The sequence below is a fragment of the Lepidochelys kempii genome, chromosome 9 (genome assembly GCF_965140265.1).
Source record: "Lepidochelys kempii isolate rLepKem1 chromosome 9, rLepKem1.hap2, whole genome shotgun sequence".
In the NCBI taxonomy this organism is placed as follows: domain Eukaryota; kingdom Metazoa; phylum Chordata; order Testudines; family Cheloniidae; genus Lepidochelys; species Lepidochelys kempii.
The window spans coordinates 65524453-65541007 of NC_133264.1; positions in this window are offsets into that span (position 1 = coordinate 65524453).

Here is a 16555-nt window from a genome sequence, read left to right on the forward strand (position 1 = left end):
GCAGGCATCCACACTCACATGCAGATCTCACTTTCATCAACTCCTCTTGCTATTTTCTCCACGCTCACCAGCATAATCTGTTCTTCCCAGAATGAGCCTTGACTAGTTCTAAGCCAGCCTCCAAATTTGGCTGGACACTGGGAAAGACCAACACAGCTAGACACTAAGAAGCGGCAATGGAAAGTGAGAGGCACTGTAGAGTTGGCTGATGGTGCTACAGTCTAAACTCTCTCACTACTTACCCTAGCAGGGCTGTGGTCTGGAAAACTTGGTGCTTCTGGGCTGCCAGTGCTTGGAAGAATTTGAGCATTCATTGAAATGGGTTTTATAACTAATTCCTGGATAAGAATGACTGGGTTTTGCACCTGATTGGCTGCTGCAGTGATAGCAAATCATTGTCAGGAAGACAAATGGCACAGCATCTGGTGCTCAGTTTCAATCCAGGGAAATCCCAGAGGCTATTGGTCAGTTGTGCATCGGCCCAGGAGTGGAGTACCACAGTGTTCTGTTCAGTCAACCCTCCTTCAGTGTGTGTTTGAAGCTGCTAGTGGAGATAATTTGGGGAGCGGTGCCATCTGAATGGCCACTCTCTACTCCTAGGGTTCACCTCCTCATTGGCCAACACTTTATGCCTTCACTAGTGCAGAATGCTACCATTCTCTTGGAGTAGAATTTATTCCTGTTGCACAAGATGCAGGCCAGTGATGAGGTGGACCTTATGTCTAGCTGAGATTGAGGCCTGGATGATGGCTAGTTGGCTGAGTTTCCATACGGTCACGACGGAGGTGATGCTATTTGGATGGTGGAAAGCCTACATGTTGCATAGGGAAGATGACAGAACAGAACCCAGCTGTATCCCACATCAGAATGAGTGTAGTGTTTTATCATCTTGCCCTGGGAGTTCTTCTTGCTTCTGTATCACACTGTTAAGTAGTTCAGCCAAGGTGGCATTTTTCCATCTGCATAAAGTGCTTGCAACAGTGTGAAGTTTGTTTTTATTGTCCTGATTTAGGGGACTGTCCATAAATATTTGTCTTTTGCCCCATATTGCTACACCCAAAACGATTAATTAGTAAAATAAGCAGGGTGTTATCTAGCTGTACACACATCTACCTATGCCAAACAAAATTAAAGCATGTTTGAAAGGGTAAAAACTAATGATAGGTTATTTGACTCTAAACTTGGCCCAAAACCAACTCAAAATTTTATTGAAGTTTGCACGTGTTTGGTAGTGTCTTTTTTTGTGCACACATGCATGTGTGCATGCATCTGTAAAACCATTGGTAGATATTTAGTTTCATCTACTTTTTAAAAAAAATTCTTTCTAATGTAGATGAGACTTTGCAGAGAGAGTATCAAGTGGAAGTGCCAGACCAATGCTGAGAAATTGTTTTTACTCAGCTGCCAGGGACTGGCGTGCAAGAGTATTTCCAGTACAGTGAGTAGATACAGCTTGCTACCTATGATGAGTTCAATGGAACAAGAATAGTACCCTCAGTACATCCAGTCATTTAGTTAAACATTTAAACCATAACCGAACCTCTGGCTAGTTCAAGTTACCAAAGCTCCATAACCTGCCCCCTCAATCATTTACAATACAGTTCAGTAAGTAGCACAGCTAAATACTCATGCCGGTAATTGACAGTGTTCATTAATAGTGGCTGTAAGCATCACCAGTTACTACACAGTGGTATTTTTCTGTTTCTCTCTCTCTTTTTTTAGGTGCTTATATCACTCCACCATAGTAGGGTCTGCAATACCGACGTTACTATATTTCCTTTTCAAAGTACAAGGGGATATATGATATCTCAATTTCTACTCTATGGTAGCAGTTGACAAATGGTGACATTTATATGGTGACCGCTGTATCTGCCCCTGAAGTGTGATAGAATACTGATAATCTCCTTATTACCCATGCTAGTGATGCTATTTGATATTTTATTTAACTAAGAATGGATCAGCCACACAACGCACTGAAATATACATATCTGCAACTGCTCGCCTGATGGTCTCTTGAGTAGTATAAAGATTTCTCATGCAGTGTTTGGCTAATGCTAAATACTGTGAAGTGCCAGCAAAGCAGTTCTTACAATTGCCCAAGCAATAAATGACAGAATCGTATAATATCCAAAGAGATACAGGCAAGGGAACAGTTGGTAGTAGTTTTGAAAATATCAGCAAGGTTTTAACTCTCATTGGTATGCTCTACTATATTAATATTGGGTAACATTTTCAAACATGCTTAAATGCTCTTAAGTCACTTAGTTGATGCTGAAAATCTTCCATTTAGCTTTTGAAATGCTGTGCTATGCGTTCCCTGCCGCAGCATCCTAGATAGCTCCATGTCAGCTCTCCTCTTCAATCTCCATAATAACCCTTGCGCCTCCTTCACATTGCTCTTAGCTACAGCCATTGTGTCAGCAGCATGCACATCGATTTCATTACCTGGAGGTAGTGATAGTGACAGTCTACGAATCCTCCTCTTATGGTATCAGACTTAGCAGCAGCATCCTCTTTGTGAATGTCCTTCCCAACCCTCTAGTTCTGACACATTGCTGCCTGATCACTGCTGGGTTTCCACCATTAGATTTAATTGATCAGAGATAATTTTTTGGATAGCACTGCCCCAAAACTTTGCAGGTGGGGAGGCGGGTACTATTTAGAAATGTATGTGGCCTTTTTCCCTGTGCCAGGCCTCAGGAATGTCGGATAATGAAACAGAGAGGCAATGCTGCAAGATATGACCATTATCAAATAATAATGTCATTTGCAGGCAATAAAGGCTGAGAGAATTCCATTAGCCCAGGGATCTGAAGCCATCTGTCAGGAAAGCACTATCAGAAGATACTATGCAACAACCGAAGTGTCATCTTTCTTGGGGGCCTCTTCTCCTTGCACAACTGAAAAATATTGTATTGTGACGCTTAAAAAATCAACTGCAGTAAAAACTAACTAGTCATTACTTAGCTGTAACAAAGAAAATTCCAGAAGGGAGGACTGTTAGCATAGGGAACTGTAGGGCTTTTCATCCCTGGCACACAAACATACACACAAGCCTTCTGACAACCCCTGGCCATTTGCAACCAGCCAGGTATAAACCAGAGCAGCCCTGAGGCTGATCTATTTTGTGCTGAGGCGTGACTCAGAGAATGATAGCCCCAGGATCAAGACAACATAAAGCCACCTTTGCAATGTCTCCACAAGCTGTGCTGGATGTACCATGGCCAGTCTCCAGAATCTGGCTTTTTGGGGACCAACTTCAGGTAAAGCTTTACAGGTTCAAAATGTCTTTGAAAACACCCTTTTAATTTGCAGAAGAAATTCATACTCATATCAGGGCAATTTTAAGTGAAATATCACACAGAGCTCTGCTCTCTAAAGACTCGCAGGTCTGCTAGCTGCTGTTCATGGAAGGAAATCCAAAGGGAACTCTGTTTTCCTGATCCGTCAGTTAGTCTGTGGAGCCATGGATTCCTAATGCACCCATCACTGCAGTATCTAGGTGGCAAATAACCACAGGATAGACTGCCAGAGGAGGCCTTTTATGAATTAAACTTGTTATCTGAAGAGAATGATCTTTTTACTTTACATAACTTTACTGTTACTGCTTGCTAGTTTTATTTTTATTACACATCTTTGTTTTACCACTCTTGTTGTTTGTGCTCATTTTTTTTAATCACATTGTTCTGTTCCTGCTTCAGAATTATTCTCAATGTATTTGCACTTTTTCTGTACACAGTTGCACTTTTTTGTGGTTCAGTTATTTTAATTCTGCATTTTATTTTAAGTACATTGTTTTATTACATCACTTGTTAATTGTACAATTATCACTCTGTTCCTGCTTTATTTTGCAGCACACAGCAGCCTTCAAGCGTTAGAGCAATGTGCCACTGACAGAAAAAAAATAATGCCTACAGACCCAAAGATGCATTGTAGACAATTGTGTTATCTAATTATATGTTGTTTGGCAAATAGAAAAAAAATTAGCTTGTTTCACACTATTGAAAGGGTGTTCAAAATTTGCCACAAGATCTCTCCATCCCATGATCCCTATTTCACACCACAGATAATAGCAGGCCAAATTCATAGGCGGGATAAGTTACATGTGGGTAGTTCAGCAGAAGGTGCTGTAATTCGTAGAGAGCAGACGTGTGAGACCATCAAAGAAAACCAACCATCAGGAGTGGGTATAAATGTACGGGCTAAAAGGAGTCTTCTTTAATCTATACCTTCTAACATTCTCCTGCTGGCTGGTTTTCCTGCTGCAATCCCACCCTTCCATCCTTTAAGTGTATTTTATTCTCTCACCAGCTTACTGGTACGTGGCTTTCATTACATTTATGTCCACCCTGGATTTAGCCAAAGGGCTCAGGGCCACCCACACCTTGTGCCCTGCATGACCTGGTGATGAGAATGAAATTATAATTGTGCCACAGTGACAACACCATTAACAAGCTATTTAAATTGTGGATGTTCCTTATCCTTGCAACTCCTGGCTCTTATAGTCAAGGAGACCAAAGGACCCATCCACCACTGTAAGCTCATAACCTGTTTCCCTTTCAAAAATCCTTCCCATCAAAGCTTCCTTGGGCAGCATGAGTGATAAATTATGTCTAGTGAGGGAGGATTATCATGTTTCAGCCAAAAGTTTACATGCCTATTCAAACCTTCCCTAATTCTCTTGGACTGGAGGTTTCACTAAGACATAGGCTTTCTTGTGGTGTTTCAGCAACTCTGCTTCTAGCCCAAAGCCAGGACCTGCAGAGATATGAGGTAACAGCATCGCTTTTTTCAAACCTGAAAATATGCTTTAAAATTTGGGTGATGGTTTGGGCCAGTTCTTCTGCTATCTTAACCAAAGTGGGGAACACATTTCCAGTTGCTTCACCATTTTGAAGCTGCTGGGCCAAATTCTCTTCTCATTTGTACCACTTTAAATCTGGAGCAACTCCATCAATTTCAATGGGATTATTTGAGATTTATATCAATCTATTCTGAAGCCTAATCCAAATGAGAATCTGTCCAATCAACTTCAATGGGCTTTGGATCAGGACCTTAGTGCAGAATATGCCCCCACTGAGTCCAACTCTAAAGTAAAAGGGAACATTACAAAAATCAACAAGTAACACCACACTATTTGGTATTGTTGGGCAGATTTGTTAGTGCAGTCAGAACCATGTTAAACACCTTAACTACAGGCTTTGGAACAGTCATACATATATACCGGGAAGCATAACATGGGTAAATTAACACCACTCTGGATGTGGATTTTACAGTTAAATTAGTTGTATCTTCAGTTCAGGAGCTCAGTGATGCTCCTGATCTGAAGCACACATATGAAGCACATAATAATCTGGATAATCTTTGCCAGAAACTGGGAATGGGCAACAGGGGATGGATCACTTGATGTTTACCTGTTCCGTTCATTTGCTCTGGGGCACCTGGCATTGACCACTATCAGACGACAGGATACTGGGCTAGATGGACCTTTAGTCTGACCAAGCATGGCTGTTCTTATGGATATGAATTCAATAGTGGGGAACAGATTAAGTTGAAAGGGCAAGGCAAGATGGCATGCTTCTAGCAGAAGTGGGATGGCTGGTGAGCCTTACTCCAATTGCATCTCCTGTGAGAGCTATAGAAGACAAGATAAAGAAGATCTATTGCAAAATATATGGGATAAAATTCTGGTCAGTTACACTGGTGTAAGCCCATAGTAGTTCCATTGACTTCAGTGGAATTTCTCTGGTTATATCAATGCTAGAGAGAAGAGAAGTTTGCCTGTGGAGACTACTTATGAACCATATTGATAGGTCTGACACTATTGGAGGGCAATATGTAATACTTGTGGGAATGACTACTGTTCAGTGAAGTCAATCTTTGGTATAGTTGAGTTCTGTTCTGTGCTTTGGGTATACTTTTATCTATCTAATAACAAGACAATGGAACATGCTTGGAGGGTTAAAACTTATATGTACCAAATTCCTAGCTGAATACTCTGGGATGTATTTTGAAATTGCATGGTGTATATCAGGACTGAATTTGGCCCTTTTTGTTGCTAAACTTCTAGGCTCTCATTTTTTAAAATGTCTCAGCTAGGCTTCCCACTGTCCACCCACAAATAATTGCAAGTGCCAGGTTACTGGCTCCATTGTGAGTGCAAATGATGTCTAACTGCCTGATTTGAAGCCACAACCCCATAGATGTCTACAGGCCCCCGTCTGCATGCTCAGCATTTTCTCCCACAATTATTTGCAGGTACAAAATGAAAAGCCAGTTTTAAAAACAAGGGTCTGATTCTGATGTTACTCACACCAGTCTGACACTGATGTAACTCCATTGCCATCAGTAGAGTTACTTCTGATTTATACTAGTGCAAGTGGCACACAATCAGGTACATGGCCCTTTTTACATATACACAGACATATACATATACAGAAATAAAAGCCATAATGTTATACTTTTATTTGTCATGTAAGGCACCCTGAAAGCTGGTTTAAGATACTCAGCTCTGCAGTTTGCTGCTCATATAATGCACTACAGGTATTCCTTGGTTTCCTAATTACGTAAAGGTTTCATTTGCAAACCCATCTGTATATTAATTTAGAAGGGTTGTGTGAGCTGGCTGCTGTATCTTTTTTGTTAACAAGAAACCAACAGTTTGTGACCCATTTATAGAATGAACCTGAATGAAGACTGGAAATACTGAGATTCACCATATAACCCTCAATATCTCATTTGTTTTACAGTAATTTAATGCTAGCTGAACACAGTAGTCAACCTCTTTTACTCCTGCTTCCAGGGTAGAACAGCAGGGATGACAAACCTTATTCTTTACTTCAGGAATAGCACACAGCAGTGAGAGAGTCCAGAGTTGTACCCTAGGAGAGTGTGGGCTGGGGAGGCTCTGAGCAATTCTGATGACTGGATTTTGTTTTGTAGACAAGAAAACCACAGCAATTGCATATTGCACTAAAGCCTGGATTCCCGCCCCCCCTCCCGCTCAAGTCTAGAAAGTTTTAAGAACCATGAACCACCAATACACAAAGGATTACAAAATAAGGGCCTGATCCAAAGCCCGTTGACGTCAACAGGAGTTTCTCCACTGACTCCAGTACGCTTTGGATTGACCATAAGAGACAGCCAATGCCATTGGGGCAAGACTGAAATAAACTAGAAGTGGATTAATGAGCATAAGGGATTTCTTTTTTAATGAAAAATTTACACCAAGTCTACACCTTTCACCAGTAGGTTTCTCGTCCTAATTCACCCTGGGTCAGTAGTGACCAAAAATGGCTGTTGGGCTTCTGTCTATTAAAGGAGATGGCTGACTCCATCCATTATCTAGGGGGAGAAGAGTTCCTGTCACTTATGACAATGTCATAGAAGCACAGAAATGTAGGGCTTGAAGGCACCTCAAAAAGTACCTTTCATGGAAATAGGACCAAGTATACCTAGACCATCCCTGACAGGTGTTTTTCTAACTTCTTAAAAACCTCAAAAGACAGGGATTCCACAACTTCCCTTGGAAGTCTATTCCAGAACTTAACTATCCTTATAGTTAAAAAGGGTTTCGTAATATCTAACCTAAATCTCCCGTGCTGCTGATTAAGATGATTATTTCTTGTCCTGCCTTCAGTGGCCAAACAATTGATCAAAGTCCTCCTTGTAACAGCCCTTAACATATCTGAAGACTGTGATCAGGTCCCTGATCAGTCTTCTTTGCTCAAGTCTAAACACGCCCAGTTTTTTAACCTTTCCGCGTAGGTCAGGTTTTCTAAACCTTTTATCATTTTTGTTGCTCACTTCTTAAACTCTCTCCAGTTTTTCCACATCTTTCTTAAAGCGTGCCCCAAACTGGACACAATACTCCAGCTGTGATCTCACCAATGCCAAACAGACCAGGACAATTACCTCTCAGGCCTTACATATGACATTCCTGTTAGTACACCACAGAATGATATTAGGCTTTTTTTGCAACTGCATCACATTATTGACTCTTATTAAATTTGTGATCCACTACACCCTTTTCAGTAGTACTACAACCTACCCAGTTATTCCTCATTTTGTAGTTGTGCATTGATTTTTCCTTCCTAAGTGTAGTATTTTGCACTGGTCTTTATTGTATTTCATCTTGTTGATTTCAGACCAATTCTGCAATTTGTCAAGATTGTTTTGAAATCTAATCCTGGCCTTGTAAGTGCTAGCAATCCCTCCCTGCTTGATGTCATCCTCAGATTTGATAAGCATACTCTCCACTTCCTTACCCAAATCATTAATGAAAATACGGAATAGTACCAGACCCAGGACAGACCGCATGCAGGACCCCACGTAGGGTGTCCCAATGTCCCGATTTGATGGGGCAGTCCTGATTTTTGGATCTTTTTCTTATATAGGCTCCTATTATCCCCCACCTCCGTCCTGATTTTTCACATTTGCTGTCTGGTCACTCTAACCCTGCTAGCTACATCCTCCCAGTTTGACGTGAACCATTGATAACTGCTCTTTAAATAGGGTCTTTCAACCAATTTCGTACCAACCCTATAGTAATTTCATCTAGACCACATTTCCCTAGTTTGCTTATGGGGATGTCATGTGGGACTAGAGCCTTACTAAAATCAAGACAGGACTTGATGACCTCGCAAGGTCCCTTCCAGTCCTATGATTCTGTGATATATCCCATCTGCAGCTTCCCACTATTCACTAGGCTAGCAGCCCTGTCAAAGAAATTTGGTCCCTATTAATTATTTAGGAGAAAGGGCAAGGAAGAAATGGGCATGGAGGACAAATTACCTTCTTCCCTCCTTGGGATGGTCCTTTTAGGTCAGGGTGGAGGCACAATACCTGGAGTTGCGACTTCCTCTGGCCATGCCATTCCTGCTGGATGGATAAATGGCTTTTGTTGCAGGGGCTGTGAGTTCATTCCTTAGCATCAACACTAAAAAGTTTTTTTTTTTTTTTAAAATCATTAACGAAAGCAGTTCTTGACATTTTAATCCTGATTGCATCTGCTATTGCTGCCACAAAATGAAACATGGAGTAAGCGTCAGCCCTGAAGCAGCCATGCTTTGAGCTTATGGCATAGAGCAGATTGGGGAAAATAAAACAACTCCACTTATCCACAGACAGTACATAAGGCTGTATTAGTTTTGTAATGATCAGCGATCTCACAGAAAGCATGCAAATGACTATTTACTATGGACATCATACAGTCTTCCTGTAAATCATGAAATTCAAGCTCTGAGGTCCCTGTGGTTTCACCTCATTCAAGGACTGAGTAAAACATAGGGCCAGATTGTGTGCGGCTGTGCTGTGGATGAACGAGAGGAGGAAAGAGGATTGTGCTGTTCTCCTTGACATGGAAAATTTGAATCGAGCAATGACATTCCTTTTAGTTAATGTGGCATAACACAGCAACCAGAGCCTGCTGCAAGCTGCAGTCTGCCACCATCTGTTCTGCTCTCTACCGTTCAAAGCCCTGCCTTCCAAAATGGAGGATGACCATTGGTCTCTAGCCACACCCCACATGATGACTCAAGACTGACAGCTACTCCAAACAGGCACAATGGCCTTCCTCACTTGCTGCTCTGCACAGTGGCCAGGTGTAGTCCCGGACCCTCTGCTCTCCCAAGCCAGTGCAGTAGATCAGGGATGACTGAGGCAGGTGTTAGTATAACATATTCATTTCACTAACAACTAAGTAAACATAGGAGTGATACTGCTGTAATTTATCCTGGGTATGTTCTCCACCCCAGTCGCTGCGATTCACTCCCGTCTCTGTGGGTGAATCAACAGGAAGTGTGGCATTGCCTAGTGTCCGGCAGGATGCGTGGCTTCCTGTTGAAGCTTACCCCTTTATAGCACACTTCTTAGGAGGTAGGGCCATGGATTTGCATTTCTTGTCACTGTCTGCTGGGCATGCATGGGGAACTCCTTCAGAGGTGTATTAGCTGGTGCACTTCCCTTTCCTCCTGGTGAGCTCCAGGTGGAATTCTGTATTCCTGAGGAATAACTCATTCCTGTGCTCTTTCTAGGGGTGCATATGTGTAATGGGGAATTCTGAAGAAAATGGAGTTGCACTGGTGAATTAAGGGAAAATTTGCCCAGCAGAAACTTTGTAACTAGTGCTGGTGAGTTAGAAGGAAAAAGCTGAGCTTGACTTTCAGGTCCCAGACTGAATTTGTGTGGCTCACAGTTAGAAAAAAAAAGACTATTTTTTTACAACAGAGCTAATTAGAGCTGAAGTCATTGAGACTAAATAGGGGGCTCCACAAGGTCATTTTTAGAGAATAATTTTCAGTGCAGAGTCATACTAAAATTTGTGGAAAATCATTAAAGTCTCAAATATATATGATAGAAATGGGAGACAATTAACCTCTTTTCCAAAGGAAAGAAAGAGTATCCAGAAACATATGTAGCAGAAGTTCCAGGTTTTCCTAAGGGCAAGTGGTAAATGGTACCTTGGCATTTATCCAAATAAAAAACATAGAGGTTATCAAGGAGTTGGAAATACTATACCTTTGTAAGTGATTATTTGTCTGTTTCCAGCTATTGCCAGTTATTTCTATTAAATTAAAATTGTTCACTGCTGGAGACTGGACTAGACGATCTATTGGGGGTCCCTTCCAGCCCTACATTTCTATGATTTCTGTGCTCTATTTCCTCCCCCCATTAAGAATTGGTTTGGTGGAATCCTTCAGAAAAAGCAAACTTAGCAATATGGAATTCCTAGGAGGACACCTATTTTGTGTCGGAGACTGAAAAGGTTGCCAGTGCTGACAAACCCCTTACTGAAGTCAGGTTTCAGAGTAACAGCCGTGTTAGTCTGTATTCGCAAAAAGAAAAGGAGTACTTGTAAATTGGTTAGTCTCTAAGGTGCCACAAGTACTCCTTTTCTTTTTACTGAAGTCAGTAAGCCTAAAATTTGACCTATAGTAGCCAACAGTGAAAAGAAGAGAGTCCATTTGTGCAGATGATATAAGTCCCAGGGATCATGTCCAAGATGTTCACATTATGACCCTTGCTAATCTCCCATTGCAGCTAACAATGCAGCAGACCAACTCTGACAATATGCACTGGGACCACAATAGAAGACAGACACAGATGTCAACATGAATGACCCCTTTCAGGTACTCAGCCAAAGAGGGCACTAAAAATAGTCTCTCCAGAGAAGGCTGACATTCTTTCTGGCATGAAAGAAGACATTACATGCTGCAAGAGACACACAGAGAGAAAATAGCACTAAATATCCATGGCACCATATTGCTACAAACATTGAAAGCAACATCTATGGCAGCATGATACTTATACATGACCAAAGACTGGTGGAAAATACTTCTGTGAAACACCATGGCCCAGTGGAACTTATTGGGCATGGGGAAATGCTTATGAAAGAGATTGGAAAGCAGTGGTGCAACTGCTGGAGGGAGCCGATTGAACCAAAATTGTGCCAGAATAGCAAAAAAGTATGGGCCACCATTCACATGGTGAACCGGGATAGACAGCAGCCAAAGCTCATTGTCACAGTCTCTCCCCACCAAGTGGCACGTCAACTCATCTTAAATGGTTAAGGCTAAGAGTTTGTCACAGATATTTTTAGTAAAAGTAATGGACAGGTCATGGCCAACAAACAAACTTCACAGAAGCCCATGACCTGTCCCTGAATTTCACTAAAGATATCCCTGACAAAATGCGGAGGGAGGTGGGTTCAGCACCCACTGCTTCTGGGGCTCCGGGGTCCCCCACCTCTGCAGTGCGTGGGAGCTCTACGGTCCCCCCGCACGGTGACTGTGCAATTCTGGGGGCGGGCGGGGGAGGGAGGGCACTGCCTGCAGCAGCAGGGAGCTCCAGGGCGTTCCCTGCCACCTGCGGTGAGTGGGAGGCTCCAGGGTCCCCCACCGCCCACAGGAGCTGGACTGCTGTGGGGACCCCTCACCCCCTGCCATGGCTGGCAGCTCCGGGGTCCTCCTGCCATGGCTGGGAGCCCCAGGGGTCCCCTGCCGCCCACCACGGCTGGGCAGCTGTGGGGGGTCCCTCAACCAGGGTGGGGGCTAGGAGCTGTGGGATTTCCCCCACCAGGGCAGGGGCTGGGAGCTATGCGGGGGCCAGCTGAGAGTTCCAGCCCTGGGGCAGAAAATGTCATGGAGGTCTCTGGAAGTCACGGATTCCATGACTTCCGTGACCTCTGTGACATAATCGTAGCCTTATAAATGGTAAATCAGCCCATAAAACAAAGTGCAGAACAAAACTAACCAAGCAGGAACTTCACTCATTCCTCAGAGAAAGCAACAAGCAGCTCAGCATGGAGGAGCTGACAATAGCTATGAACACCCTGAAATGTGGAAGGCAGCTGGACTTGGTGGTATACCTAATGAACTATTACTAGACTTCAGGATGAGAGCAAAGATGTGGCTGCTTGACTTCTTTAACTGTTGCATAGAGTCAGAGAAACACAGAAAAGCAGGCTGTGGAGACAGGCCAAAGTGGCTGCAATGCTCAAACCCCTTAAAGACCCTAACTCTGCAAAGAGTTACCATCCCATATCCTTACTCTGTTTAACCTATGAGCTATAATGGGTACAACAGTGCCGCTAGTGGAAGGGCAGTTGACTGATGACTGTAACCTGTCTGCCAGATGGAGTTGGCAGCAACAAGGGCTGGGTTCAATATCTAGGGCTTTCTCTTAACAATACAATAAAGAATGAGCTCAAGCTCCCACGCAGCAATCTGGGAAAACTAAATACCACCACTGGGCTCCTCTAAGCATAATACTTCCCCTCTCACAATGAGTCTGTGTATAACAAAAGAAAGCTTTTAATAAAAGGAAAAAAGGGACCTAGCATTAATTTGGGAAAACACCACAACCACAATTCAAAAGAATGTGACCACCAACAAACACCCACCCTATAGTGTGTTGGGCAGTATCCTTTGCCTCAGTTTCCCACTTTGGGTTGTGCAAATCTGACCAATGTTTCTTTACCATGCCATTCCCCTCAATCAGGGCAAGATAAGTACATTTGCTGCCTTTTACTCACACAATAAGGATATCAACATTTCATTAGAGCACAGCAAGAAGCTGAAAAAGAAAGTGAACTCCAGGAATTGTGCATTCCAGAGACTGGTCAAGACAAAATGGGGAGCGGATTCCCAAAACACTCCAAGCAACCAGTTTTGCTCTGCGTTACTCAACTACAGAGTGCTGTGCCCCAGTATGGTCAGACTCACTCCAGGCATACAAAATTGTTACTGAGCTCAAAACAATCCTGTAGGGTCGTCACAGGGACGAAGGCCTTGGCTACACTTGCACATTATATCGCAATAAAGCTGCCCAGAGTGCTCTAACTCACTCCCTGTCCACACTGGCAAGGCACGTAGAGTGCTCTGACTCCCTGGCTAGAGCGCTGCTGGTCCTCCACCTCCCCGAGAGGGATAAGGTTTGCTGCGCATTGGGTGAGACCTACAGTGTCAGTGTGAACGAGGAGTTCCGTTACAGTGCTCTGATTGCCCTCCGGAAAGGTCCTATAATCCCATTAACCAAAGTGGCCTCTCTTGCCTTTGTTGTGAACTCTGGCAGGAATGGGGAAGTGGCCCTTTTAAAGCTCCATTTCGGAGTCCAGCTGCTTATCAGCTCCAAGAAAAAACCAAACAGCTAATGTTTGCTTTGAGTGAGTAACAGACAGGCGGGGGAGGGAGGGGGGGGTTCTGTACTTACAAGACAGCACGCTGACATGCTCTCAGAACCCCCAAAATCCACTCTCTCTCCCCCCACCTACACACAACACACTCCACCCCACCCCCTCCCCTTTGGAAAGCACATTGCAGTCACTTGAATGCTGGCATAGCTGTCCATAATGCACCGCTCCCAATGCAGCTGTAAGTGCTGCAAATGTGGCCATGCCAGTGTGCTGTCAGCTGTCAGTGTGGACCGACTGGAGCGCTTTCCCTACTGCGCTATATGAAGGCTGGTTTAACCAAAAGCGCTCTACATCGGCAAGTGTAGCCAAGCCCTAAGAAACCAACTCCCACTCGGTCGCCATAGTGACTCATACACTTGCACCACCATCATCTGCCTTCAGTAAAAAGGGAGAGACAAAAAAAACCAGAGTGCATGATGCAAGACATCCAGTCTGGACAATACATTCCACCACCTAAGAGACTGAAGTCCAGAAAGAGATTTGCCTCTGAAAATCCCTTACACAAACAAAACACAACTGTGGAAGGCTACAGAGTCACAAAATGGCAGGAAATATCTATGATCTTGGCGAAACTGATTCCTTCATAACAACTCCACCCAGGCACTCACCTCAAACAAAAACAATGGCATTCTCTAAATTGAGCAAAAGCTGAGCTGGCAAAGGTGACAGTGTGATCAAGTGGAAGCTGAGGAATGACTCCAAGCGTGAAGGTGGAGAGACTAGGCAAACACTTGAACACTGCCTGATGCAGAACCACGTCAACATCTTGTGCTCCTGAGGAACTATTTGAAGTAAGTGACAACAGCAGATGTTGGCTAGGGTTTTGAAGTGACAAGCTGTGATGACGATGGTAAAGTCCTTCACAGAATCTTCTTTCCAGTTATTAAGACCAATTTACCACCTTTTTTCATGACTTCTACTTTGCGTGCATGCAAGTCCGCAGTGTTCAGGAGGATACTGACTATTAGCTTATTCAGAGCCCATTAAAGTCAATGGTAGTCTTGAATGAACTTTAGATCAGACACTGTGGGTCTATTTTTCCAAGGTGCTGAGCAGCCAACACTTCAGTTGAATTCAATGGGATTTGGGTGCTCAGCACTTCTGAAAATCCAAGCCCATATTACTAAAGTAACTACTGAAAAGGGAAACAGATCTAATCTCTTGCAGTCCTGGCATCCTTACATACCCCCAACTTTGAAAAAGCTGGAAGGGTTTGAGGGGGAGCACAGGGTGCTCAACGAATACAAGATGGAGTTCATGTTTTATAAAAACAATTAGGAGTCTGGTGGTACCTTAAAGACTAACAGATTTATTTGGGCATAAGCTTTCGTGGGTAAAAAATCCACTTCTTTGAAGAAGTGGGTTTTTTATGCATGAAAGCTTATACCCAAATAAATCTGTTAGTCTTTAAGGTGCCACTGGATTCCTCATTGTTTTTGTGGATACAGACTAGCACGGCTACCCCTCTGATACTTGGTATTGTGTTTTATAGTAAACCCAAGAAGATTTTGGGGCTGCACACATGCTGGAAACAAATACTTATGACTACAGCTGGTTGGAAATATTCCGACAAAACAAATTTTTATCAAATTTACGGATTTATCTAAAATTGAAACATCCTGTGGAGATGGTTTGATTTTGACAAAGTTCCTCTGAAATCTGCCGGTTTTTTGCAAGCTCTGCCTTTTTTGCAACTGGCCTGGTGGGCTGCTGGGGAGCTTGAGCTTCCAGGATATTAAGCTCTGGGGCAGCCAGTCAGGTGCATTGTCTTGGGGGCGGGATGCCAGGACATCCAGGGTCCATGGTGTTGGGGCAGGCAGACTGCTTCCGAATTGGGTATCTCAGGGTTTCCAGGTTCTGGGTAGTCAGTGAGGTGGACTGCACAGAGTTCTAGACCTCAGCGACTTCCCTTTTCTTGGAGAATTTGAGGAGTTTGTTCCTAGTCGGAACAAATACTGACATCCTCTGTGAAATGGAACTACCTTTCTCTGAACAATTCTACTCATGACATGGAGGACGGGGAATTAGTGGGGGGTCTACTGTATGACACTGCAGTTCATAACTACTACAGCCAGGGGAGGAGTGTGGGGACTAAAGAAGGTAAATGGTGAGACATCAAACTAATATTCACAAACCAAAGCAGCTGTGGTTACCCACTAAGAATATGCTTCTACAAGGATATTACTCTGCTTCCACATGCATACTGGTGTGAAACCAGGAGTAACTTCACTAGTGTGGATGGAGTTACTCTGGCGTAATAACAATATAAAGAGAGGAAAAGGTTCCCAATGTGGTTGGTTTTTTTTTCTTTCAAACAAATCTGTACACATGTCACACAGATAGATGTGTGAATAGTACATTATTCCATTCATTTCTTATTCTTGATGAACAGTAAATTGGTCTAATAACATTTAGTGTTCTATTCATTGATTGTCAGAGGGAGATTAGAGGCAAATAGCTTTTAAGTCTTTCCAGCTGCAAACATTAGGCTTGTCTAAAGTTCTGATTTTTGACTGTAATTGTCTCTGAATCTCTTCTCTGACATATCCTTCCCCTGCCATCCTCTGGCTCAGATGCACTTATCCGTGCCCTCAAAAATACATCATAATGATAACATGCTGTTGTGTTCATGTAGCACCTTCCATCCAAGGATCTCAATGCTCTTTATAACTATTAATTCATTTTTGCAACTCCCTTTGGGAGACAGATAAGCATCGTGACTTCCATTTTACAGATAGGAGAAACTTAGTCACCTAGACAATAAGAGCAACATTTTCAGAAGCGGCCAGTGATTCTAAGTGCCTCCATTTTGGCATGCCTGGTTTTAGACTTTGGGGTTTGATTTTCAGAGATGCAAGCCCC